This window comes from Canis lupus, chromosome 24 (assembly GCF_011100685.1).
Source record: "Canis lupus familiaris isolate Mischka breed German Shepherd chromosome 24, alternate assembly UU_Cfam_GSD_1.0, whole genome shotgun sequence".
Taxonomy (NCBI): Eukaryota; Metazoa; Chordata; class Mammalia; order Carnivora; family Canidae; genus Canis; species Canis lupus.
In genome coordinates this window covers 37,692,338-37,718,190 of record NC_049245.1, presented here as the reverse complement: position 1 = coordinate 37,718,190, position 25,853 = coordinate 37,692,338, and the positions used below count along the sequence as shown (strand labels likewise).

The 25,853-nt window shown below is 47.9% G+C and overlaps 1 protein-coding gene and 1 long non-coding RNA gene across 8 annotated transcripts in view; one reads left to right on the top strand and one right to left on the bottom strand.

The window, feature by feature from the left end:
* LOC102152749 overlaps window positions 1-25,853 on the bottom strand; it is a 41,340-nt gene that overhangs the window by 10,199 nt on the left and 5,288 nt on the right. The window contains exons 2-3 of the long non-coding RNA XR_005377974.1: window positions 18,830-19,069; window positions 17,296-17,456 (exon numbers count right to left, since the gene is read on the bottom strand). This is a non-coding gene — a long non-coding RNA (uncharacterized LOC102152749). The remainder of the gene's footprint in view (window positions 1-17,295; window positions 17,457-18,829; window positions 19,070-25,853) is intronic.
* Window positions 16,003-25,853, top strand: part of RIPOR3 (RIPOR family member 3) — a 73,729-nt gene continuing 63,878 nt past the window's right edge. For 6 of the 7 annotated variants that reach the window (XM_038572588.1, XM_038572587.1, XM_038572584.1 and 3 more), the window contains exon 1: window positions 16,003-16,742. The gene's annotated coding sequence lies outside the window, so the exon portion shown is untranslated. The remainder of the gene's footprint in view (window positions 16,743-25,853) is intronic. The other variant, XM_038572589.1, reaches the window with a different exon arrangement.

Here is a 25,853-nt window from a genome sequence, read left to right as displayed (position 1 = left end):
TGGTGCCCTGCCCAGAACCAGGAGCAAAGGCTTTGAATAAGCATATTCATGTCACATTTGAACCTCGGTCCTTAAGATCGTGTCTTAAGTTGCTTAAGAAAGGGGACTCTGATTTGGGTGCCTTGGCAGCCCCTTTGTGGGGGGACATCTGGTTCTTTTGTTTTGTTTTTTAAGGTTTTATTTATTTATTCTGAGAGAGACAGAGAGAGAGAGACAGAGACACAGGCAGAGGGAGAAGCAGGTTCCATGTAGGGAGCCTGACGTGGGACTCCATCCCGGGTCTCCAGGATCAGGCCCTGGGCTGAAGGCAGCCCAGTAAAATGATAATTGTATGGGAAGGGTTGGAAGGCTCTCTGGGTGTTTGTTTTCCTTCTCTTGTGGAGTTTAAGGACTGGGATGTGGGGCTGAGACATCCAACAGAGGGCAGTCTGAACTGAAAGTGCGGTTCTTCACACAGAGGAGCATTTGCAAGATGCTCTGATGGTGCTAATTTGTTCCCAACGTTGAGATTTAATTGAGGTCAGAGTCCTTTACACTTATCGTTAGTGAGCTACTCTGAAGAGGTGATTTAAGGACAAGAAGTGGCCACATCCCAAAATTCCTCAGACACTCCCTTTGCTCTCATTTCTCTCTGAATTCTTCGTCTTCTAAATATTATCATCTGTCTTCACTTCTCTGTCTTCAGCACACTCCATTTCCGTTCATGCATGGCTTCACTAGCTCTCTGGCCATCCAGGACCATAACAACTCCACTGTGAACCCTGAACCCCCTCACTGCCCATAGCTACCCAGTTGCCCCATTCAGGAGGAGGAGCTAGTAGTGCCCCGGGCCTTCTCTTTGGCCATGCAGCAGCACCACCAGGGCAGACCTTCCTGCCAGCCTGCCAGTGGGAAGCATCACATCCACGCAGGTCTGGGAGGGTCCAAGCTGAGTGCTAAGGCTGGAGTAACCTGATCTGCTCCTGCCTGGGTGGCACCCCTCCCCTTCCTTCACACAACACCAGGGCTCTCCCGCCGCCTGGCCCAACCCTCTGCCTTCCCTTCCACAGTAATGGCGCTTTAGGGAGAGAGGTGACTGTGGGAAGCCACGGCCTTCAGAGGTCTGATGTCATACACTTTGCAGGAGATAGATAGGAACAGTCAGCGTCTCCTGTTTTATGGATGGAGAAACTCAGAGCCTGCCGAGTATAACGACTTGCTTATAGTCACACAGCTGGGAAGTGGTGACAGAGATCTGACACCTTATGTGTCTTAACTGTTTCCCGAACAGATGAGTGGCCCTCATCCTGCTTAGGAGCGTGTTAAGAGGGTCTCATGAAATGTCAGAAATGCCAATGGCTTCTGTCTCAATTTCTATTTTAAAAAGATGAGTAATTATGTTTGAGTTTCCCTTAAAAGACCAGTCGGTGTGAGAGCTTCCACTTGAGCTATGAGCACAGAAGCAAGGAGCACACTGCGTTTCAGTGACGCTTGAGCACCAGCACCGTGTGGCTGTACGGTATGAGGCAGTCTGCATTCTCACACCTATCTTGCTTCATTTCCACCACAGCAGAACACTGCTGTCGTCATGTGACTGTTAATGAGGGTCCTGTGTCACTGAAAAACCAACATTACAAACATAGCAATTGATTCTCTACAACATACCTGTACTCTGTCAGTGGAGCAGTACTCACAAAAATCTGGAATGCTCTCTTCTCATGTCTTAGGAACAGACACAAAAATTGAGAAAATAAACTTTTAAAAGCACTAAATGCCAGGAATCCAAGAGAAGTAAGACTGCAAAAAGGTCACAGTTAGGACAGTGGTCCCTTTGCTAGAAGAGAGGCTCCTGAGGCTGGGGGTTGTGTCAACTTTTACTGTCGGTAACCAGTGCCTGGCACATAGAAGGTTCCTGGGAAATGTCTGTGGAATAAATGAGTGCCAGTGATACAGTCCGACCTAGGATGAATGTGGATTTCTGGACGTGACTCTCTAGGAAGAACTAAATGAACACCAAGATTTTCTGCCCTTTGTGGTTTGTGGCCCTCTCCCATCCTCACCTCACCGGATCCTTCCCTCACCTCATGCCGTGGCTGGGGAGGTCGTGAGAGGTGAGATGGGGCACTCAGGGTCCCATAGGAGAAAGTTCAGATTCCGCATCTGCCAAGTAAGGTTGTGACTGGCCCCCATTTCTAAAGGCTGAGACTTCCAGGCCTGGGTCCCAGACCTCTTCTATGACTCCTTCTCCAGGTTACAGTCTTCATTGTCATGGCTTTATTATTTACTTTTATTTAAAGATTTCATCTATTTATTTAAGAGAGTGAGAAAGAGAAAACCAGTTGCAGGGAGGGCAGAGGGAACAGGGGAAGCAGACTCCCCGCTGAGCAGGAAGCATGACCTAAGTCAAAGGCAGACACTTACCTGACTGAGCCACCCAGGTGCCCCATTATCATGGCTTTAACTACTACCTACATGCTGATGGTCTTCACACTGCTATCTCCTGCCCCAATCTCTCCTCTGAACCTATACATATATTAACTTGCCTACTCAGCCCCTTCATTATTTCTATCTACTAGGCATCTCAAACTTAATGCAGTCCAAATCAAATCCCTGATCTCTCCACCCACCTTCTCATCAAGCTTTTTCCATTCAGGCGGTTGTAGCTTCCAGGTGACTCCTGCTGGAATCATCCTGGACTCCTCTGCTTCTCTCACACCCACATCCCATCCTATTGGCTTGGCCTCCAAAATATATCCAGAATCCAACTGCTTCTCACCACTTCCATATCTTCTAAGTCACCGCCATCTCTTGCAGAGGCCCCCTCCCTGGTTTCTCTCCTACTTGCCCCTCTACAGTTTATTCCTGACTCCAAGCTAGAAGGCTTCCAGTAAAACCTAAGTGAGATCAGGTCCCTCCTCTGGTTGAAGCCCTCTGAAAGCTTCTTATCTCACTCAGAGTCAATGCAAAATCCTCTCAATAGCTTCCGGTAGTCTCTGTCCCCTTTTTCCTAACCTTATCTACCACGATCCTTCCCCTCATTCGGGGCCTTTGAGGTTCCCTCTGGCACTCCCTTACTGTTTCCAGCTCTGCTTCCAGTCAGAAAGGATGGGATTCTGGACATATCTATTGGCTCTCTTTATTATTTCCATCCCGTGTGATGACATGAGCTCCATGTAGGCATGAATTTTGTTTTCCCCACTTGATTTCCAGAACCTAGAACAGTTCTGGCCCAGAGTCAGTGCCTGTGTGTAAATGAGGGTGATCAACCAAAGTCTATGTACAGTTGACCCTTGAACAATGAGGGACTTGGAGGGCAGTGGCCCTGGACAGTTGAAAATCCATGTATGGTTCTGACTCTGAAAAACTGAACTACTAATAACCTACTGTTGAGTGGAAGCCTTACCAATAACATAAACAGTAGATTAACACATATTTTTGCATGTTGTATGTGCTACATATTGTATTCTTACAATGAAGTAAGCTTAAGAACGTGGTATTAAGAAAGCCATAAGGAAGAGTATTTGTAGTATTGTGCTGTATTTATTGAAAAAAATCCATGTGTGAGTGGACCCAAGCATGTGTCACTGAAGGGCCAGCTACAGATCTAAAAGGCAGTGACCATCTTAGACTGAACCCAAAGGCAGTAGAACTCTACTCCCTCTGGTGAAGGGTGAGCCGATACAATAGCACAGGCGATGTCCCCACAACATAAAACAGGTGCAGTACATCACTGAAGGTTGGATCAAGATGCAGATGGGCTCTGCAGAGGTTACTACCAGTGGCCGCCTCTTGAGACTGAGGCTAGAGAGGGTGGTTTTATAGCTTTGTGCCTTACCTGGAACAGAATACAGGAGGTAAGCAGGTAATGGCTATCCAGTGTGGTTCAGGTCCCGGCATGCTGTGGAGCTCCTCACCTGAATGCCCTGATTAAATCCTCACACAACCCTGAGGCTGGGCTCTCTTATCACCATTTCAAGATGAAGAAATGGATGCCTGTGAGTTAAGTAACTTGCCCATAATCACTCAACGTGCCATGTTTCTTGGACATTCTATTTCACTGGGTTTGGGGTGAAGCCCTTAAACCTACCTTTCTTATGATGATCTTAATTTATTTTATTTTTTTAAAGATTTTACTTACTTGAGAGCAAGAGTGAGCGAGAGAGCGAGAGACAGCAAGCTAGCAGGGGCACATGAGCGGCGGGGGGGAGCTGCAGAGGGAGAGGGAGGCGCAGACTCCCCGCTGAGAAGGGAGCCTGCCCTGTGGGGCTCCATCCCAGGACCCTGGGATCATGACCAGAGCCAAAGGCAGATGCTTAACCAACTAAATATTTTAAGTAATCTCTATACCCAAAGTGGGGCCCGAACTCACAATCCTAAGATCAAGCGTTGCACGCTCTACTGACTGAGCCAGCCAGGTGCTCCACACCTGCTTTTCTAAAGCACCAGTGGCTGTTTTTGCCCTGAGGCAAGTAAGGAAACACTGAACTTTCTGGAAATGTGCAGACCTACTTTGGAAGTCAATTCTGCTGTTCTTAAGGCTGTCACCCCCTTGTCCACTGCAGCACCCAGAAGGCCCAGGGTCACTCCTGCCCCACAAACAGGCTCCCTCTAGGTCCCAGAGTGCATAAACGCCAGAAGGAAAGCAAGCTGGTGGCACGTGCTGGGCGTTCTTCCCAGTTCACTTTCCTCCCCTTCAGAAGTCCCATTTGCCTCCGACTAGGTTAGTTTGTGCTGGCTCCTAAGTTTCGATAACTGTATCTTTTATCTCTGTCTCCTCCCTCCTGCCCTACCTCTTTCCCTTTGAAAATATTTCAAGACTTTTTCCGTGGCTGTTAAACCATAAGGTAAAGATTCAAGTACCTTTTTTTAAAAAAATGCATTACTTACAAGAAATGATTATATCTCAACAACTGGAATCCAAACAGAACAAAACAAAACTTCAACAAATATGTATTTGTTTTTGGTACTTACTGCTTAGAGCAAAGCCGGGGAGTTTGAGTGGCAGAAAGAATCCACGTCTCTCATTTATTACTGGGCAGCTGTCAAAGGCCCACTGGTGTTATATCCCTGGGTTATGGTTTCTCTGACACTTAAACACTTTACCTCCCCCCATCTAGGTAGATGTCTGGAGTCCTTGAGCATCTCCAGTGCAAGAGTGGATCACATTTTCCAAATGACAAGCACAATTTCTCCCTGAAGGAAACATGTTATCGAGAGAATTGAGGGACTGGAATGTGTAATACAAAACAGATATTCAAGGACGACTGAGTTTTGGGACTCAAGATGAGAAAGAATGACTTTATTGACTATAAAATAAAGTCCACATGCTACAAGTTGGCTTGAACCCACCTTGGGCAACTTTTTTCCCCAAACAGATCTGAGATGAAAAATCTGCCAGCCCTTTCATAGCTGCAGGACCCGAGGGATATGGCGCCGTTTAAATCTGTCTTCTGTGGGACGCCTGGGTGGCTCAGAGGTTGAGCGTCTGGCTTCAGCTCAGGGCGTGATTCCGGGACTTGGGATCGAGTCCTGCATCGAGGTCCCTGCATGGAGCCTGCTTATCCCTCTGCCTGTGTCTCTGCCTCTCTCTCTCTCTCTCTCTCTCATGAATAAATAAAATAAAAAAAATCTAAAAAAAATCTGTCTTCTGTGAGGAGGGGCCGATGCCTCCCCCAGGAAGTTGGGGGGTGTGGGAGGATACACTCTGTTGGCCAGTGTTCCTGTGCTGTGCCTTCGATAGTGGTATCATGTTAGACATAATCGGAACTTAAGTCATTGTCTCTGTTAGGAAATCAAGAATAGTTTAACAAGATGCATATAGCTGTCAGGTTGATATGGAGCAGACCTGTGATAATAGATTTTTACGTCAGCTTGATGGGATGAGGGACGCCCAGAGAGCTGGTAAAACATTATTTCTGAGTGTGTCTGGAGGTTTCTGGAAGAGATGAGGATTTGAATCACAGTGAGTAAAGAAGGCTGCCTTCACCAGTGCAGGTGGGCATCATCCAATCTGTTGAGGGCCTGAACAGAACAGTAAGGCAAAGGAAGGGCAAATCTGTTCTCTGCTTGAGCTGGGACACCCATCTTCTCCTGTCCTCCATCGACTCCCCTGGTTCTCAGGTCTCAGACTCAGACTGAATCACACCACTGGCTTTCCTGGTTCTCCAGCTTACAGAGAGCAGATTGTGGGACTTCCATAACCTCATGCTTCAGTTCCTGTATTAAATCTCCTCGTATATGCGTTTTTATATATCTGATTGGATCTGTTTTCCTAGAGGACCCGAATACATTACCACAGTTTTTGTTTCCCTTCCTACTTGGCCAAATAAAACCACAGTAAACCTTTCCTCATTTGCTTCCTTATTCCTGGAGTGTCCCTTGAATCTTTGGATGCCCTAAACCAACCCCACAAAGTTCTGCTCAGATGCCTCCTCTTCTAAAACATCCTCCCAGATGCTATCATCAGAGGCTGTTTCTCCCAGCACGCCTCTTCCTGTGACAGTCATCCCCACAAACTGCATTCAGAGTGGCTGCCCTCCTGCTCCAGCCTGAAGCTGGGTGTTGGTCCACACACTGGCTCTTCCTTGCCCTTTGAAACCATCTGTTGTATCCGTCTCCAGGCCATGATTCAAGGAGATCCTTCTCAAATGCAAACCTGTGCTGCCACGTTGGTGCCCAACACCTTCCACGGCTCCCATTAGTCTGAGGCTGAAGATAAAAACTCAGCGTGGGCCATGGCGTCCTGCATGGTGTGGCCCCATCTAGCTCTTCAGCTTCATCTTTTTGTTTTGCTTGAAACAAAACTCAAATGCCCTAAAATTCACCCTTTTGAAGTATACAATTTAGGGGGCTTCTGGTTGGCCCAGTCAGTAGAGTGACTCTTGATCTCCGGGTTGTGACTTCAAGCCCCATGCGGAGTTCAGAAATTACTTAAAAATAAAATCTTTTTAAAAAGTATATAATTTAGGGATGCCTGGGTAGTTCAGCAGTTTAGCGCCTGCCTTTGGCCCAGGGCGTGATCCTGGAGTCCGGGGATCAAATCCCACATCAGGCTCCCTGCATGGAGCCTGCTTCTCCCTCTGCCTCTGTCTCTGTCTCTCTCTGTCTTTCATGAATAAATAAATAAAATCTTTAAAAAATAAAAAAGTATACAGTTTAGTGGTTTTTAATATATATATTTGGGGGGAGGGGCAGAGGGAGAGAATTTTTTTAAAGATTTATTTATTTGAGAGAACACACGTGCAGGCAGAGGGAGAGGGAGAAATAGTCTCCCCGCGGAGCAGGAAACCCAATGCAGGCTCAATCCCTGGACCCTGGGATCATGACCTGAGCTGAAAGCAGATACTTAACCGACTGAGCCACCCAGGTGCCACCAGGGTACCACAGCGCTGAGCCACCCAGGTGCTCCTCCCTACTGGCTTTTAATATATAAAGACTTATGCAACAATCAGCACTATTTAATTCCAGAATATTTTCATTACCCATGAAAGAAACCCCATATGTATAGTCGCTCTCCGACCCTGCTCCGTCCATCTTTGCCAGTCCCAAGTAGCCACAAATCTGCTGTCTCTATGGATTTGCCTATTCTGGACATTTCATATAAATGGAATCTTATGTGACCTTTTGTGTCTAGATTCTTTCACTTAGCATCATGTTTTCTAGATTCATCCACATTGTAGCATGTGTCAGTGTACTTCATTCCTTTTCATGGCTGAATAATATTCCATTGTAAGAACAGACCACATTTTGTTTATCCAGTCACCAGTTGACAGACACCCTGGTCACTTCTCCTTTTTTGGCCATTATAAATAATGCTGTTTGTGTTCAAGTTTTTGTGTGAACATATATTTTCCTTTTTTCTTGGCGATATGCCTAGGAGTAGAATTGCTGATTCTGATGGTATCCTATGTTTAGCCTTTGCGAAACCGCCAGACTGTTGTCTATGGCAACTGTACCATTTCACATCCCCCCCAGTACTGTATGAGGATCCAGTGTCCCCATGTCCTCCTCTGGCCTCATCTTGTACCACACTGTCCCTAGCTCTCTGGGCTCTAACCCCATACCCTCTGTTAGCTCTTACACTGGCCCGACTCCCTGTCCCCCAGCAGAAGGAGGGTTTTGAAGATGCCTGCAGTTTTTCTTCTTTTTAAAAAAACTTTTAAAATTTATTTTAGAGAGAGACAACACAAGTGGGAGGGCAGAGGAAGAGAGAGAATCTCAAGCAGACTCCATGCTGAGGGTGAAGCCTAATGTAGGCTTGATCCCAAGACCCCGAGATCATGACCTGAGCCGAAACCAAGAGTCAGATACTTAACCAACTACTGCAGCCCAGGTGCCCCAAAGCCTCTGGTTCTAACCTTATCAGAGCCAACACCTCTTCATCAACCCTGAAATGAAATTCCTCAGTAACGTAACCTACCTACTTATATAAGAAAACAATGTAAATGTAATCATCAAACTGTGTAATAAAGGAGAGTAAAAAGTAATTTATAACAAAATCATCTGTATTATAATGCTGGAAGGCATAGTAAAGTCTCCAGGTGCTTGAGCTTACAGGTAAAAAGATACAGCTTCAAGTGCAGGCGGACCACCCACGTGCTTCAAGCACACGGAGTTTGTTGCCAGAGCTGTTCCTCCAGAAGAGCAACCAAGGAGAATTCCCAAGCAAAGTTCAGTCTTCTCTCAATTTATATGGTCATAGCATTCCAGGGGAGTTCAGTATATATAAAAACGAGGTAGAAAACATTCTGTGTTTGTATGTAAAACAAAGCTGGGCTCCAGGTTGACCTAACTGACCCAGCGAACGTTCCAGACCTCCTCTCACCAGGTGAATTCTCTTTCTGGGCACCCTGTGCTGCTTCTTCACAGCACTGGACACCATTTGTGGTCACATGTTCACGTCTTCTTTTTTATTTTTATTTTTAAAGATTTATTTATTTGAGAGACAAAGAGAGAGAGAGAAAGAGCGAGTGAGCGCAGCAGGGGAAGGGGTAGAATGAGAGGATATCCAAGCAGACTCCCACTGAGCACAGAGCCCAATGGAGAGCTCGACCTCACGACCCATGAGATCAGGACCTGAGCTGAAACCAAGAGACAGATGCCTAACTGAGTGAGCCACTCAGGTGCCCTGTCTTCTTTTTATTGAAGTCCAGGTCCCCCACCAAAGACCCCATGAGGTCTGCATTTGTGACCTTCCCATCTTTGTATTTCTGGCCCTGAAAGTGGTGTCTGGTACTCGGACATTTCCTGAATGAATTCCTGCCTAGAAGCATTCTTGTCACTTCCTCTCTTGTCCTGGGAGTTCTTAGCATACTATGCCAAATTTATCTGTGTCCCTAGTGCTAACGACAGTTCCTTTTTCATATGGAAAATAATGGTCATATATTTAATAAGTGAACAGAAGCAAAATTACCATTGGGCTACCAGTGTCCTCATAAAAGGGCTAAGGACACATTATGACACATGGTTCCACAAATCCTCCAGAAACTGCTGTGCTGGAGAAGCAGTCATACGGCAATACAGCTGTGGTTTCAGCAGAGAACCTTCATTTTAACTGTGTTAACAATGATTTCCACTCTAGCTGCTGTGTAGCAAACTATCCCAAAACTTAGTAGCTTAAAGCAACGATGAGTGGGTCATTTCTCACCGTTCTGTGGGGTAGCAGTCTGGGCAGTAGTCCTGTTGGCCTTCCTGGGCTCACTCGTGGGGCTACAGTCATCTGACAACTTATCTAGGGCTGGAGGGTCTAAGGGGGCCTCACCCATACACCCAGCAGGGGTCTGGCTGTCAGCAGAGGTGCCTTGGTTCCCTTCCCCAGGTATGTCTGGTCTTCTGGGTGGCTACCCCAGGCCTCTTCACTATTTGTGGTCTTGAAACTCCCAGCAAGTGAAATTAAAGGCAGAAAGTGCAGGTTGAAGGCTTGGTTCCAAAGCACTGCTTCCACCTCACTCTGTCAAAGCAAGTCATAGTGCCACCAGATTCAAGTGGGTGGAGACATACGCTTTCAGAAGGAGCCGGATTAGCACACTGCAAAGGGCAATGAACCCAGGGAGGACACTCAGTAGGGGCCCTTACTGTCATGACCTGCCACAGCAACCTCCCTGAAGCATACTCTTCTGGCTCCTGCTTCTGGAATTGGAAGGGTAGTGCTGGCTCCTTATTATTGATGGAGGTTCTCAGGGTCTCCCCCTGGGACTTGCATCTCCTTCTCTGGCCCTGAAGATGGAGGTGCAGAAGGTAGAGGTTGAATGTGTTATTTTCTAGATTTTGTGTCATTTAATTTGGAGAGCGGGACCTCATTTTTGCTTTAAGTCCTGATATTACTATTGTCTCGCTATTTGCCTTGTTTCTTTTCCAACTCAACTGCAATAAAAAATTAAGTTAATGGAGCATTCTGGCTACTGGGTCTGCAGATTTTACTACAGAAGTACCTAAGGGTTGAGAGCACTGATTCTGGTGCAAGACTATTTGAGTGTGAATCCTGGCTCAATTACTTGCTATGGGACCTGTGGAAAGTGACTTCACCTTTCAATGCCTCAGTTTCCTCCTCCGTAACATGGGGATTGTGACACCACGGATGAGGCTATTGGAGGGATGGAGTGAGGTGGGCACTGCAAGCCACTGGAGCAACGCGTGGAACAGCTGGGAAAGTGCCAGATCAGGGCACTTGCACACAGGCCAGGCAGTCTACAGCTTCCGCCATAGATGGTCTTTCTTTTGGGGCAGGGGGTAGGCAGAGGGAGATGGTGGCTTAATTAAAAAGCAGTCTGTAATCTCCCGTAGTATGTCCATGAAACAGCAAAGCCAACATGTGCATGCCTCCTGCTCATAACTGTGTCTCATTTTAGCCCTATTACGAGGTATTTGTGCTTTCGGTATAAATTATAAATCTAAACACATGCAGGGTTTGTTTTTCCCCCAAAGCAGATTCCAACCAGCATGAAACCAGCCAACCCAAATAAATTGTGCACTTAAGTCCATTGTTTCCAGCAACATGTAAACTGTTGGGTTGTAGAGAACTGCTTTGAAGAGGGTTCCCCATTAGTGTTCCGAGCATCAGGGTTCAATTTAGGCAGTGCATATTTGAAGAGTTTACTAGAAGTTTGTGGCAAAGAAAGACACGCATGCTCGGGGAGGGGGGCAAAGGGCTCTTATCAAACTGTACAGGATACACTTAGGCGGTGTTGTCATAAAAGCACGAAATAAAGCAATAGCCCTGAACTCAAGGGGACTCGCAGAATTCCTCAGCTGGGGAAGTCATTCTGGGAATGCAAAGATCGCTTTCAATGTTATGTTTGTAAGGAAATGACAGTCACCAAGTGGAGAATGTCAGGTCCTCGGAGAAACCCTGTGGGCACTCACGTGCAGAGAACTATTTACTTAACTGGAGTTGGTTCTGAAAATATTTGACTCTGGAGGGTCCCAAGGGGAGTGTGGAGGGTGTCTGGGATTTTCTCTCAGGTCGGGACTCGGCCTTTGCTAATCCCCTTAGCTGATAAAGCTCCAGTCTTCGGGGCAGATTCATTCCTCTGCTGAACCAAGGTTTATAGCCCTGGCAGACGCCAGAGCAGGGACCTGTCGTTCTAAAGGTTTCCCCAGCAAAACAGAGCCTTCTTCTATCTGATGAACTGGTAGCTTGTCACAGGAGCAGAGGTGCCTGGAGTGAGGCTGGGTCAAGATGAGTGTGGAGGAGAGGTCTGGGGATGAAGGATCTGGGTATTTATCTCCAGGAAGAACCCAGCAATGTGACATTCTCAGCAGGACTGAGGGTGGACAGAATCGACAGAGGAGGGGAATATTGATGTCACTAGCTCGAGAACGATGGATTTTACCAAGTAGGCTGAGTTTGGGGGTTTGTTCTTTCTGTTAAGTTCACAGGCCCTTTCACCACCCCAGACTTTGTCCCCACCATCTTGTAGGATGCTGGGCATTCATGGTAGCAATGAGTCCAAAAAGCCAGAAGTGAGGCCATCTGGGTCCCAGTCTGGCTTCTCCATGAGAACTGGACAAATGAGGGAATTTAGCCCTTAATTACGGAGCACTTACTCTGCTCTGGGTTACTAAGCATGCAGTGGCACACAGGGCTGTCCTGGTCAGGATGGACCAGGTGGAGAAGAATGAGGAAACAGGCAATCTCAAGGGATGACACAAAGATGATGATGATGATGATAACGGCTATTTAAGAGGAGCCAGGCAAGGTCTGCACACTTTCCACATAATGTCTTGTGCTTGTCAAGTTTAGCAGCATCCATGCGCATCACTTTGGGATCCTGGTAAAATACAGGACCTGGTCTGGGAGGCCTGGGGTCGGATCTGTGACTCCACTAACAAGCTCCAGTCTACTGGTCCCCAGACTGCATGTTAAGCAGGAAGGTATATTTCATCCAATCCTCAGACCATACCACTGAGGCACTATAGGTATTCCCATTTTACAGACAAAAAAAAATGGAGGCCTGGAAAGGATACAGCTGGGACAGATAGGCTAGGACCGGACTCCAGGGTCTGTGAGCTTACACAGCTCTACATGATAAGGCATTGAGGATGGCGCCAAGAGGGGCACCGTGCCCAGAGTAGGGGCTCAGAGAGCTCTGGGAGAATGTGCTTCTTGGTAGGCTGCCAGCAGGTTAAGGGTTAAGGTATTAACCAAGTGAGAGCCAAGCAAGGTGCTGAGAGAAGCCCCAAGGTAGAGAATTCCCAGCTGAGGGGCTAGGGGAACCGGAAGGACAGGCTGTGCACAGTAAGAGCACTAGGGTTGTTTGTTCAGGCGAGGGAGCAAAGCAGGAAAACGGGCAGAGACCAAGGTTCTGCAGGGCATAAAAGCTGCCATTTTGGCTTTACCCTGAGGGCCTGAGAAGGAAGGTTCTCTGGAAAGATCACATAACCTTTCTGTTTACTCATCCTTCCCTGGTGACACCCTTCCTTGGGACATTCCCTTCATTCTCAAAGGTGCTGCCCCACCCAGCACTTACTATCTGGCCTGAAATGAGCATTTGGCACTGTGGGTCTCTGTTTACCCATCTGTCTCCTGCTAGAACATTTCCTCCTTATTCATCTCCATCCCCGAAATGCCCAGCCTGGCCTGTGGGGTGACAGCACCTGCCTTGCTTACACCATGAGGATGCTGTGAGGGGAGCCTGGGTGGAGATGGTAAAAGAGTTTGAAAGTACTGGATATGCTGTACCATTTGGAAGGTGTGTGCTCGTGGAAGCTGGGGCTCGTGGAAGTGGGTTCTGGGGCGATGGGTAGTGAGATCTCCCTGCCAGACCACCTCTTTGCCTAGTGTCCCCCAAATGCCAGTAACTCAGGCACCACTGTGACAACTCTGGCCATATTCATCCCCAAGGGCTCTCCTATACTTAAGATTTTTCTGTAAACTGATTTACTTTTCCCCCCGACTTAACTGTAAGAACTCTCAAACCTGCAAAGAAGTTGAGTGAAGAGCATCAAGAACACCCATATGTCCCTCCCCTAGATCCACCAATTGTCAACATTTTTGCCACAATTGGCTTTCTCCATTTCTCTCCGGATCTACATGTTAAAAAACAGCATGGGCCTATTTTTATCTGAGTTCATTACAAATATTTAAATAAACTTTAAAATTTAGTCTCATTTTAGATTTACAAAAAACCTTCAAAGAAAGTACAGGGAACTCTTCTGTACCCTGCCCCTGACTTCCAGCCATCGTTGACATCCTATGTTACTATGGTACATCTGCCATGATCAATGAACCACTATGAATATGTTATTGTTAACTCTACTCCATGTCCTATTAGGATTTTATTCATTCTCCCCTTATCTGGTGGACTTACTTTTAAACTTTAAAATATTAAGAACAGGAAAGTATCAATGGAAAAACCATCATCACTTGCCAGACACCGTCATAACTAGACACTGTTGGTTGCTGAATGATTGAAGCCTGAGGCCTGCTTTCTCTTTGTTAAACAGATTAGTAAATGCTGTAAAGGTGGTCAAATCAGATGGGTATAAAGCTGAGACTTCCTCACAGGCCAAATGGGATTGAAAGAGCAGTGCATCGGGAATATGAGGGCTTTCCACCGGGAGGTTCAGCATTGTGTTGGGCCCAGTCTGTGCAGCTCCTAAAGTCGCCTTGGGCACTGACCCTGTGTAAACTCTGGGCACGGTCTCTCTCTGCCACATGTTCTGACAACTGGACACCCCACATCTGAGACAGCGTGGCTCCAAACCTGGAGCTTCCTTCCACGCTGGAGGATGTCACTTGTCTTCTCGCTCCCCTAGCTCAGTTCCGGAAGCCAACAGGCATGCAACATGTGAAGAATCCCATCAATAGCACAGGAGGGGCACCTTGCATGGAACACAAGGTTGAGTGCCCATTGTGTCTCTTGTGTCATCAGTGATGGGGGAGCAGACAATCTAAACTGTTCAGTAAGCCCTTTCTCTCTGTGAGGCCTGAACTTGTTCATACTCAACCCTGGCAAGCATTTCAAAATGGTTTTCATGTTTTAAGTTAGAGTAGGTGACACGGTTTCCTGAAATCAAGTCAGCACTTTATAAAACTTTCCTTTCTGATATGTATCTACTGTCCTCATTTCCAGGAGACCTAAGCTCCCGACAGAGTCACCAGGACCACTCTCCTGCTCTTGAGGGATTTCATTCTGTGACAAGTCCCTGCTGGCTCAGGGGTCCCACATCTGAGTGGAGGTGATCACACTTGAGTGTCTGTAGAATTTCTGGGTTTTCCCTTCAGCATGACTGTTGATTTCTCAGTGGACATATTGTAGAATTCTTTGAATTAGTCTAAGCAGGTGCATGCTTGGATGAAAGTTTCTCCACACCTGGGTGCAGAGGAGGAAGCTGCTTAGGACACAGGCAATAGATGAATCCATTTTCATTTTTCAAAATGAAACTGTTACAGGGAAGAGCACCATCCTTAAACTGTTTTGCCCTTCTTCCCAGAGGTAATGGCCCAGTTTGGTTTAAATCCTTTAAGACTTTTCAGGCTTGATACATGTGTCCATAGTATCTCATTCTTTTTGTGTGTACGAAGCAGGGGGTGGGGGGTTTACACAGTCAGGATTATGCCAAATGTATCATCCTGACCCCCTTTTCACTCAGTAATATGTCTTGGGAGACTGACTTCTTCTTTTTTTTTTGGAGACTGACTTCTCTTGTTACCTACCAACTTAGCTCATTCTTGTTAAGCTGCTGTCCACTGAGCCACAGCATGACTCTTCCGCATTCTGTGTGATTGTTTTTTGATGGATGTTTACATTATTTTCAATTGTTTCCTATGATAAACTTTTTTTTTTTTTTTTTAAGCAGACCTGTATGTGCAAGCCTCCTTGGGCACAGGCATAAGTTATGTTCTGGGTGGCGGGCATATATACTCATTTCTGGTTTTCAAAGGTTTTGCCAAATTACCCTTCAGAGTATACACATACACATACACATACTCTGTGTGTTTGTGGGGAGGAGTGTCAGTTACTATTCTTTGGGGCTGCTTATTTCTGGTTTCTTGTCTCCAGTGGCTGTAGGGTGGAAGGGAGCCAAGGAGAGGGAGAGAGAAATTCATCTTTAGGTGTTACAGGCTGGTTGGTTCCATGGAGCCAGGCCTCTCTGCGGTGGTGGTCAATGAGGGCTTTGTTCGTGGGTCCATCCCTGAGCAGAATCTGAAAGCTGCTGTGCCAAGGTGACGAAGGGAGCCCTTCATGTGTCATGCCTAGGCCCCACCCCCTGACTGAGACACATCAAGTCTGTAGGAGTCATACATACAAATGTAGCAGGGGCAGCGGGGGTTGGGGGAAGAGCCTGAAAAAATTAGGTTGGAAATCAAGGAAAAAAGGCAGTAAAAAAAGCTGAACGCTAACTCTAAAGACGTAAAGGGAAGATGCCAAGCTAATTCACATCCCAAGAGAAGTGGGAGGTGCAGAGGGGACGATGGGGCTGAAGGAAACCAGGACCACAGGATGGGGTGTGTGGAGCATCAGATCCGGGCAGACAGAGGGGGACACATTGGGGAGAGGGAAGAAAGGAGGAGAAGGAGGAGGAGTGAGGAGAGGACATGAAAGTGGCAAGGTAAGAAGAGGCGGAGGCAGAGGAGAGAGGGCGAGGCTGTGTCCCTGTCTGTTTGTGATTAGCACACAGCCCGGCGCAGAATGGAGTAAACAGAAACTTCCAGGCGTCCCCACACCCCCCTCTGAGGCGAAGCAGAAATCAGATGCTCCGTGATTAATCGTAGAGAGTTCAGGACACAACCACAAGCGCTGTGCGGACTTGAAATTAGCTGCCTTTTCCCGTCCCATTGCCAAGATGGGAGTGGGGGGTGGGACGTGAAGCGGTGGGGGCCCCGCCTGCTGGGGGCCAGCATGGAACTCTCCCTGGCAGAGCTCAGTGACACTGACGGGCAATCGGCCGCGGCCAGAGCAGCAGGCAGCATCCGGGGAGAGCAACGGGCCGGCCGGCGGGGGGCCCCAAGCAGGCTTCCTGGAACCCCGGCTCCACAGCTGCCTGCGCCCTGACACAGGCCAGATAACAGCCGGGTTGCGCTATCAGAGCCCCGCAGTGCGCTGTCCCCGCCCGTCCCTCGGCTCCGCAAGGAAGACTGGGGGACAGTGGGCTCCTTGGAAGCAACCTCCGGAGAGAGTGGCTAGTCGGGAAGGGCTTCCCGGAGTCTGAGCTCAACTCTTGCAGTGGATGGGAGTCGACGCTCACCTCGGCGCCAGAGAAAGCCAGGCTGCCTGCAGGAGGACGTGTGACCCAGCCTGAATGCCCATACCTACTAGATGGTGAGTGAGGCTGGCGTGTGGACCAGACGCTAGAGGGAGGTGAGGGGTGAGGAGGACAGCACTTGCTCACACTCTACTCTGGAACTCCACCAGAGAAGGGAGCCTGAGAGGAGGCAGGATGGGCTTGCTGTGTGGCTTTGGGCAAGTTCTCTCCCCTTCCTGGGCCTCCATCTGTCCATCTCTGAAATTGAGTGGTTGGAATAGTTAATCTTTAAGGAGCTTTTACTATGACTGTGTTTCTTGAGTACCTGCCATATGCCAGGCACTGTGCTAGGCATTTATGAAGCTCTGATAGCTCATGGATACCCACAAGCCTCCCATGGGGCAAGTATTATTACCCTCCTGGTACACTGAACAGAGGCTCAGAGAAGTCAAGTAACTTGCCCAAGGTCACACAGCTGACCAGTAGCAGAGGTCAGCATCAGATCTTGGTCTTTCTGACTTGACTTGCACTGAATTCTCCACTTCCAGTAGTCTGTATTCTGTTCTATGATTCTGTGATCTCCCCATGAATGAGGGGTCCAGGAGGAGAGAGTGTCAAAGGGAGGATTACCTGTAGGAGGCAGGTAGAGAGGTCAGGACAGAGGCAGCCCCGGGGTGAGCAGCCTTCACCTCTGGACCGGTGGGGGCACGCATCGTGGGCAGGGGCTCCCGACTGGAAAGAAGAGTGCCCGATGCTGTGTGTTGTGCGGGCCACGCTGCTATAGGAGGCTCCTGGAGGTGGGAGAAGAGGGTTAACATCAGGCAGGGGTGGAGAAAGCTGGGCGTGGGACGAGTGGCACATGCCTCCACTAGGTTTTGTTCCAATTTTATTTTCTTTTCCAAAAATCTGTTTCAAATCATTTTGGGCCCCCACTGCTCCTCTGGACGAAACAGAATTGTGAAACACATACAGAGCTTTCCACACGCCTCCCTTGGGAGGGATCACGTATTAATATTATCAGAGGCTATTTACATATACATCCCCACAGCTGTGGCAGCAGCAGCCAGAGAGATATGATGCAGATCAAGTCAGTGAGTGTCTCCCTAGCACTAAGGAGGAGGATGCCCATTACATCCAAGAGCCTGAGAAAATGAGAGCAGGGCAAGGCAGGTGGGAAATCTCTTGGGGCCAGGCATCTGGGCAGAGTTGGAGATCCCAGCACCCAGATGCAGCCTCCTCTTTTTTCTCCTCTTGGAAAATTCTACCCTGCAGCAGCTCTGTTCTGACTCAGACCTCCCTTCCTTTTGGGGATTGACTCAGGCCCTCTGCCTTGGGCTCAAGTAGAGACCTTGAGTGGGGGTCCCGGGCAATACCCCCAGTCCCAGGCACACCAGGATGACTGGTCATCCCACTCACTTCTATTCTTGATTTTTCTTGTAACCTTGAACAAGACACCTCCCCTCTTTAGGCCTCTGTTTCCTCATCTATAAAACAAAGGGATTATTTTAGGAAATCTCTCAAATCTCTTTGCAACTCTAAAATTCTGTGAGTCTGGTTGGAGGGCACTTAAGTTCTCAACAAGCTGACAGAAGATGAAGGTCTCCCACAAGCCTGCCCCCAGGGAGGGTGCTGGAGGAGGTGGCAGGAAGGTAGGCTTGAAGAAGGGACTGATGACCTGCAGTGCCTTGTTACGGACACTGCGAGCTTCTGAGGAGCTGAATGGATTGCCTTCATGGGGAGTGACTGAACCCAGATGCGTGCTGGCTGTAAGCCCTTACCTTCTCTGCATCAGCTCAGCACTGCTCCAGGGTCCCCCAGTTCTCTCTAGGGAGCAGCAAAGGGGTGTCCCACATGTGCCCCCAAACTGGGCTCTTGCTCTGCTTGTCCTCCCTTGCAACTCTCAAAGCCCCCGCCCTTTCAGTGCCCGAGCTGCTCTGGGTTCTGGGTAGAGGGAGGGACTAACTTCCTCCCCACCTTGTGACCCTCTTGGCCACGTGGTCCCTACACAGTGGTGTGCTGGAGCCAGCTTGTACCAGCTCTTGAAAGCCAATGGTCAGATTTTCGGAAATTTGGTGAACTGTTGCTACACAGAGAAACTATTAAAAATTAAATTTCACAGACCTGCAATGAAATAAATGGTGTTATAAAGGTAACAAGTACTCACTGCTCATCACTTTCCATGTCTGAAAGGACATTTGCTGCTCTGTGGGCTCCTGAGGTTACTTTCGTCCGCATTGTCTGTCTGGTGGAAGCTCTGGCAGTGAGCTGTTACACATCTCTTCCCAAGTCCGCATATAGTGGCTTCAGGTTGGTGGCCTGAGAAATCGGCCACAATGGGAGTCGTTACACCGTGGGAACTGGTAACGGTCCAACTCAGGGCTCAGTTTAATGTTGTGCTGATCATCTAGATTGAAGGAAGGAGACAGGAAAAGTTAATGATGCAGAGAGAGTGCCATCTCGCCTCTGTGGCTGTTACATTGTCAATAGCACCAAAATGAAGGCACTTGCTCACTTCATGGATACACTTCATTGTATCACTTTTGTCTGACTCCTTAAACCAAAGAAAATACCAACCAGCCTTGAACTACCCTCACTCATCACTTGGAAGTGTAGTGTAGGCTGACTACAGACACAAAGGTTGGGGGCAAAAATCAACAAACCCCTTCTGTGTGACTCAGTTGAATATATGAAACTTAGAAAAGGGGGTACTGCAAATTTTATTTTTATTTGTAAACCATGTGATGCACATTCTTTATTTCAGTACCATCCATAATAAACCTAAGTGTGGGGGCAGCCCCGGTGGCTCAGCGGTTTAGCGCTGCCTTCAGCCCAAGGCATGATCCTGGAGACCTGGGATCGAGTCTCACGTCAGGCTCCCTTCCCTGCATGAAGCCTGCTTCTCCCTCTGCCTGCGTCTCTGCCTCTTTCTCTCTCAATGTGTCTCTCATGAATAAAATAAAATCTAAAAAAAAAAAAAAACCTAGGTGTGTGTCTATGTGTATGTACACATGTGTACGTGCATAGATTTGTTTATGTACACACCGTGTGCACATGCATGCACACATGCACACACAGAATGTTATCTTCCCTGGAGCACCAATTGCTAGCCTTTACCAGCATACTACTGGCCCCACAGCACCTATGCTTGTGCCCAGGGTCTCAGAAATCCTGGCATGGACCATCCTCAGCCCTTACCCAAAGGGAGTCAAACTCCAGGCACAGCCTGGACACAAATACCTCAGCTTCCTCCTCTTGCCTAAAATGTACCAACAGCCCAACTCCTTACTCCTGTTCTGAGCATTGGAAGGGAAGCAGAGACTGGGTTGGGTAGGCGGTGTCGTCTGCACAGGCCACATCTGGGACCCAGCGCAGGCGGCGGCGGCCCTGGGCTCCTCACTGCATTCACTGGCTCTGCGTGTAGGGGCATTGCTGGCGATCCATCAGGGGCAGCTCCCTGTTAATTCCATCTGCTTACAGGCTTGCTCCCGCCGTACTTCATTTTCATGTGCAAAGCATGATTCTCTAATAGAAACGGCATCTTGGAACAAGTAGAAGGAACAGCTAAGCCAAACCTATAGGAAAGTTAAGACAACTTTCTATTTTTAGAAACCCTGGGAGCCAGGTGGGCCCTTTCCAGTTCTCCCAAGCCAGCGAGCAGGAGAGGAAAGTATTTCTCATTCCTGAGTTCCGTCTCTTACAGTCGAGGCCGAGGAGGAGGCCCAGGTGGGGACGCTGGCTAAGAGAAGCTCAGCTATGATGGCAAGAGTGGAGCCAGGCTCACAGCAATTTTCAAAATAATTTAAAATGGGTTTTATAATTATTTTATTCTGTGCACTTGGAAGGGCAATCCTGAGTTTTGGTGTCAGTGGCTCCCACTCTAGGCAGCCACGTTAAGTCAGGTGTCTATTCTTCCAGACTATTCATTCACTCATTTTCACACCTTCCTTTTATGTAATTTTAATTTTTTTTAAATATTTTATTTATTCATTCATGATAGACATAGAGAGAGAAAGAGGCAGAGACACAGGCAGAGGGAGAAGTGGGCTCCATGGAAGGAGCCCGACGTGGGACTCGATCCCGGGACTCCAGGATTGCGCCCTGGGCCAAAGGCAGGTGCTAAACCGGTGAGCCACCCAGGGATCCCCGTAATTTTAATTTTCAAAACTGGGATTACTCTATACATCCTATACATTTTATTCTGCATCTTCCTGTTTCCACTTCACAATATATCCTGGGTGTTCATCTGCATGGAGACCTAAAACATTCCTTTCAATGCCTGCCTATCAGAAATCCCAGGAGGCTGGAAGAAGGGACCTATTTTGGTAACCATATCTCTACTTTCTAACCAGGTCTCAAACTTTTCTGACCCCGAAACATACAGGTAGAACCCAGCTGCTTCCACTTTTCAGTAAAAAGAAATTCTATTGGCTTTCCCTTCAACCTGTATCTGGAAGCTGACGGCTTCCTGTCACCTCCCCTGCCTTCAGCCTGGTCCAATAGGCCATTTCTCTCTGGGCTATTATAGTTGTCTCTCCACTGCTTCTCTTTTGTCTCTGACAGTCTGTTCTCTATCTGTAGCCAGCAGGGTCCTGTTAAAATAAAATCAGATCCTGTCCTACCTCTGTTCAGAACACTCTCCTGCCCTCAGTCCTGGGCCCACCTCATCCAGAGGCCAAGTCCTGACCATGCCTGTAAGGCCTTGTAGGTCTTGGACCTCATCTCCCCTGCTCTCCCCCTTGCCACACTGACTGTTCTCAATTGTGCCAGGCACAGTCCTGCCTCAGGACCTTTGTACTTGCTTTCCTCTCTGCCTGGGACACTCATTCTCCAGATCTCCACACAGCTCCTCCTTTACCACTTACCACCATCGAGCATAGTATATATTTTTATTTTCTTAGATGTCCCCTACTGGCATAGGAGTTTCCTGAGGGTACAGATTTTTTTTTTTTTGGCCTTTTTTGTGCAGTGTTATATTCCATAGTAGGCACCCAATAAACTTGTGGAAATACCTGCTTTGCTATGTTGAGTGACAAGACCTTCTGGGAAAACCAGGAATTAGGGTCTCCAGGAATGTGGCTAGAGAGCCACATACTACATTTCACTTTTGAATACCACATTTTAATAGCCTCTGTCAACTCACACTGTGGCTGTTAATTTGCATAACAATCAGAGTCACTGTAGCCATACATCATCAGATGCACTGTCAAACAACCCAGGCACAGATTCTGGACTCCTCACATGGCTCCTGCACTCACCTGTCTCATCTGTCTCAGGCTTTGAGGGCCCTGTAAACAACATCATCTCCCACATCTGATTTCAGATACACTGGGAGTCAGAGAGGTTATGGGGACTTTGTTTTTTTTTTAAGATTTTATTTATTCATGAAAGATGCAGAGAGAGAGAGGCAGAGACACAGGCAGAGGGAGAAGCAGGCTCCATGCAGGGAGCCAGATGTGGGACTCGATCCTGGGACTCCAGGATCACGCCCTGGGTCGAAAGCAGACACTCAACCACTGAGCTACCCAGGCATCCTGGGGACTCTGCTATAGGATTCTGTTGTAGCCAGGTGGCTGCTACTGTGTTGTCCCTTGAACTGAACCTGCCACCCCCGCTCCACCCGTTCCTCTGAGGAGAATGCCCAGCACTGCCTTCCAAATGAGTAAGGGAAGAAGACCCTACAGATGGGAGCATGTGGAGGAGGGCATACATGTGCTCTCCAAATGCACCACTGGATGCCCCCTTCCCCTTCACCAGGGACCAGACAGTCCTATGCCTGATTAATAGCAGACGGAATGGCCAAAGGCCTTATGCACTTGCCCGGAAACCTCCATTATATCCCTGGTCCCCAAATCCTAGTCAAGAAAGCCTTCCTCCATACTCAAAAAATCAATCTTAGGTGGAAATGAATGAATCATCACCTCTTTAGGACACAGTGAAAGAGGCTCCTGAACTGCCCTGCCCTATTCACCCTTCCACCCAGCAGTCTAACTATATTTATAAAATAAAACCCCCCATATAGCCACCACCCAGTCTGGGAACTAGAACTTTGACAACAATCTATACCTACTTACATGTTCTTTCCCACCATAGTAGCTAAGATCTTGAATTTTGCGTTAATCTTTTTATGGCTTTTTATTTATTCTTAGGTTTTTTTTGAGGGGGGGAGGGGATAGGGAGAGAGAATATCAAGTGAGCTCCATGCACAGCACAGAGCCTGACACCGGGCTCTATCCCCGGACCCTGAGATCATGACCTGAGACAGAATCAAGAGCTGGATGCTTAACCGATGTGAGCCTTTACATGGCTTTTTAAAAAACCGTGGTAAAAGATACATAAAACTTACCATTTTACCCATTTTTCAAGTATACAATTTGGTGACATCAAGTACATTCTCAATGTCATATAACCATTTTCACCATCCATTTACAGAACTGTCATCATTCTGACTTCCCTTATTTTATTTTTTTATTTTTTTATTTATTTTTATTTTTATTTATTTATGATAGTCACAGAGAGAGAGAGAGAGGCAGAGACATAGGCAGAGGGAGAAGCAGGCTCCATGCACCGGGAGCCTGATGTGGGATTCGATCCCGGGTCTCCAGGATCGTGCCCTGGGCCAAAGGCAGGCGCCAAACCGCTGCGCCACCCAGGGATCCCTGACTTCCCTTATTTTAAACAAAATAGTGTCACTTATATATTTATGCCCAAACAATAGATTACGGACTTTTGCTTTTCTTTTTGAACTTTATAAAAAGATATATTGTTGTCTTGTGTCACTGTTTTCATAAACCAGAGTTTCAAAATTTGTCACTAAAATTTATCCACGTGGTTGCCCCTGGCTCCTTGCCTCTTCACTTCCCACCGCTGTATGCTATCACGTGGCATACCATGACTGGTTTCCCTTGTCTACCGGCAACTGGGTTGTTTTCCACCGTGTGCCTGCTATCAGAAGACGGTACTGCTCTGAGCATCCTTGCACCTGTCCCAGGGCACACATGTTGGCACGTGTCTCACGGGTATACCCAGATGCAGAACTGCTGGGCTGCAGGGAATATGAAATGATGCACCCAACTATTTTCCACTGTGGCTCTGCCAAGTCACACGCGCCCTCGACCATGCAGCATTTGTCTGATGGCTTACTTTTTGCCACTTGAATGAGTGGAATTTCCCCTGGATCTTCACCACCACCACCACGGACAGGCTTGGTGGCTATTAACTGTGTATCTCCAGGTCTAAAAATAGCCAAAAGCCTTGAATGGACCACAGGTTTGTGATGTCCCCCATCTTTGTGGTAGAGCTGCTCCTGAAGGGAACGGAGCCTGAAAGCAACACTACAGGAAGGAAAATGTGGAGAAGGGATTCGAGACCTTGCCCTTCCCTCCACCTGCCTTTACTTATTCTGGTACTTTTTTTTTTTTTAAGATTTTATTTGAGAAAGGGAAAGAACACGAGTGAGGGGGAGGGGCAGACCCACCACTGAGTCCCCGATGTGGGACTCGATCCCAGGACCCTGGGATCGTGACCTGAACAGAAGGCAAATGCCCAACCCATTGAGCCACCTGGGGGCGCCTATTTAGTCTGGTTCTCATCATGTGTGGGAAACGGAATGAGGAGGATAGGGACAAATCCTCACTCAGGTACTATTGCTCACTCTACCTGTATTGCTGTTAATCCATTCAACCTCTCAGATCCCACAAATGGAGGTGCCCTCATAGGCCCCACTTCACAGATAATGGAAACTGAGGAGCAGAGAGATTAAGTAACTTTTTTTTTTTTTTTTAAATCTTATGTATTTATTTGAGAGAGCGAGAGAGACCATATGTGAGGTGGGAGACGCAGAGGCAGGAGGAGAAAATCTGAAGCAAACTCCACACTGAGCACTGAGCTGAACACGGGGCTGGATCCCACCACCACGAGATCATGACCTGAGCCAAAACCAAGAGCTGGATGCTTAACTGACTGAGCCACCCAGGTGCCCTGAGGGGTTAAGTAATTTGCCTAAAATCCCACAGGCAGTAAATGGTGGATGGTTTGAATCCGGTTTGTCTGGCTTCCTCCACAGGTTATGCCACTCTTTGCAGAGCCTGGAAGCGAAATGGCACAACTTCTTCAATCCTACAGACTTGGATTCATGTCCTAGATCCCCTACTACCATGCTGTGTGTGACTCTGGGCAAGTTACTTCAGCCTCTCTGCACCTCTAAAATTGCAAGAGCTCTCTTTTCTAGAAGTTTCATTAGATATTATTTCTTATGCCTTACTGTTTCTTGTTGGGTTGTATGCCTATTCCTCAAATTTTCCTGGAATATGCTTATTGGCTTATACCTGCCAGGGCTCATCCCTGGGGCTGAGAGATGAATTTCCCCCAAACCAGTGTCTGTGGATCAGGGAAGGCACAGGGTATCCCAAAGCCAATGGCTGTTTCTAGGAGGGAAGTGGTGCTGGGCAACGAGAGAGCAAAATGTCCACCCCAGGCTCAGCTGCTTTAGGTCACTGACCTCTGTGACCATACTATTGCAAAAAAGGCCAACCTGGCTGAGTGGTACCTCCACGGGCTGCCTCTGGCCTCGCCTGTGTGAGGTGGACGGTTGTGCGCGGGCAGTTGCACACAGCATGTCTGGAATACCTATTCCAAAGGGTAATTCCCAGGGATAAAGCGTGTTTATACTTTTTTGGGGGAAAAATTCCATTTCTGTTGCCAATTAGTTCTGCTTGAGAACAGCTTTTCTCAACACCAACACATTGGCCGCCCAGCCTTGAGTTCTGTTGATTAGCTCCAAAGAGGGGAAAAAAGTAATTTCTTTCTTTCCTTCCTCCACCCCCAACCGTGAAACCCGGCTGTTCGTGATGAAAGGGGTCCTGTGGATCGTTTAGTTTTCCTTGTCATGACTCCAGGAAAGGCTATAAAAATAATCAGTGGGCCCCGCTGGCCGTAATTGACTGTAGAGAGAAGTTGGCTACCACAGCGTCTGAGTTATCAGAATCTGTTGCAGACGCAGGAGGTTTCAGTCAAGCTCCTCTGATTACACCTGCTCCCCCCGAGGCCAGTGAGGGCCGGGAAGTGCTGGAGGTTGTCTGTGAGCTTCTCTTCTTTCCCAGGTTCTGGGGAGTTCCTGGCAGAGGGACCCCGGCCAGAGGGAGAAGCTGGGAGGCCTTGCTGCAGGGTGGTTCTGACATGCTATGCCTGCA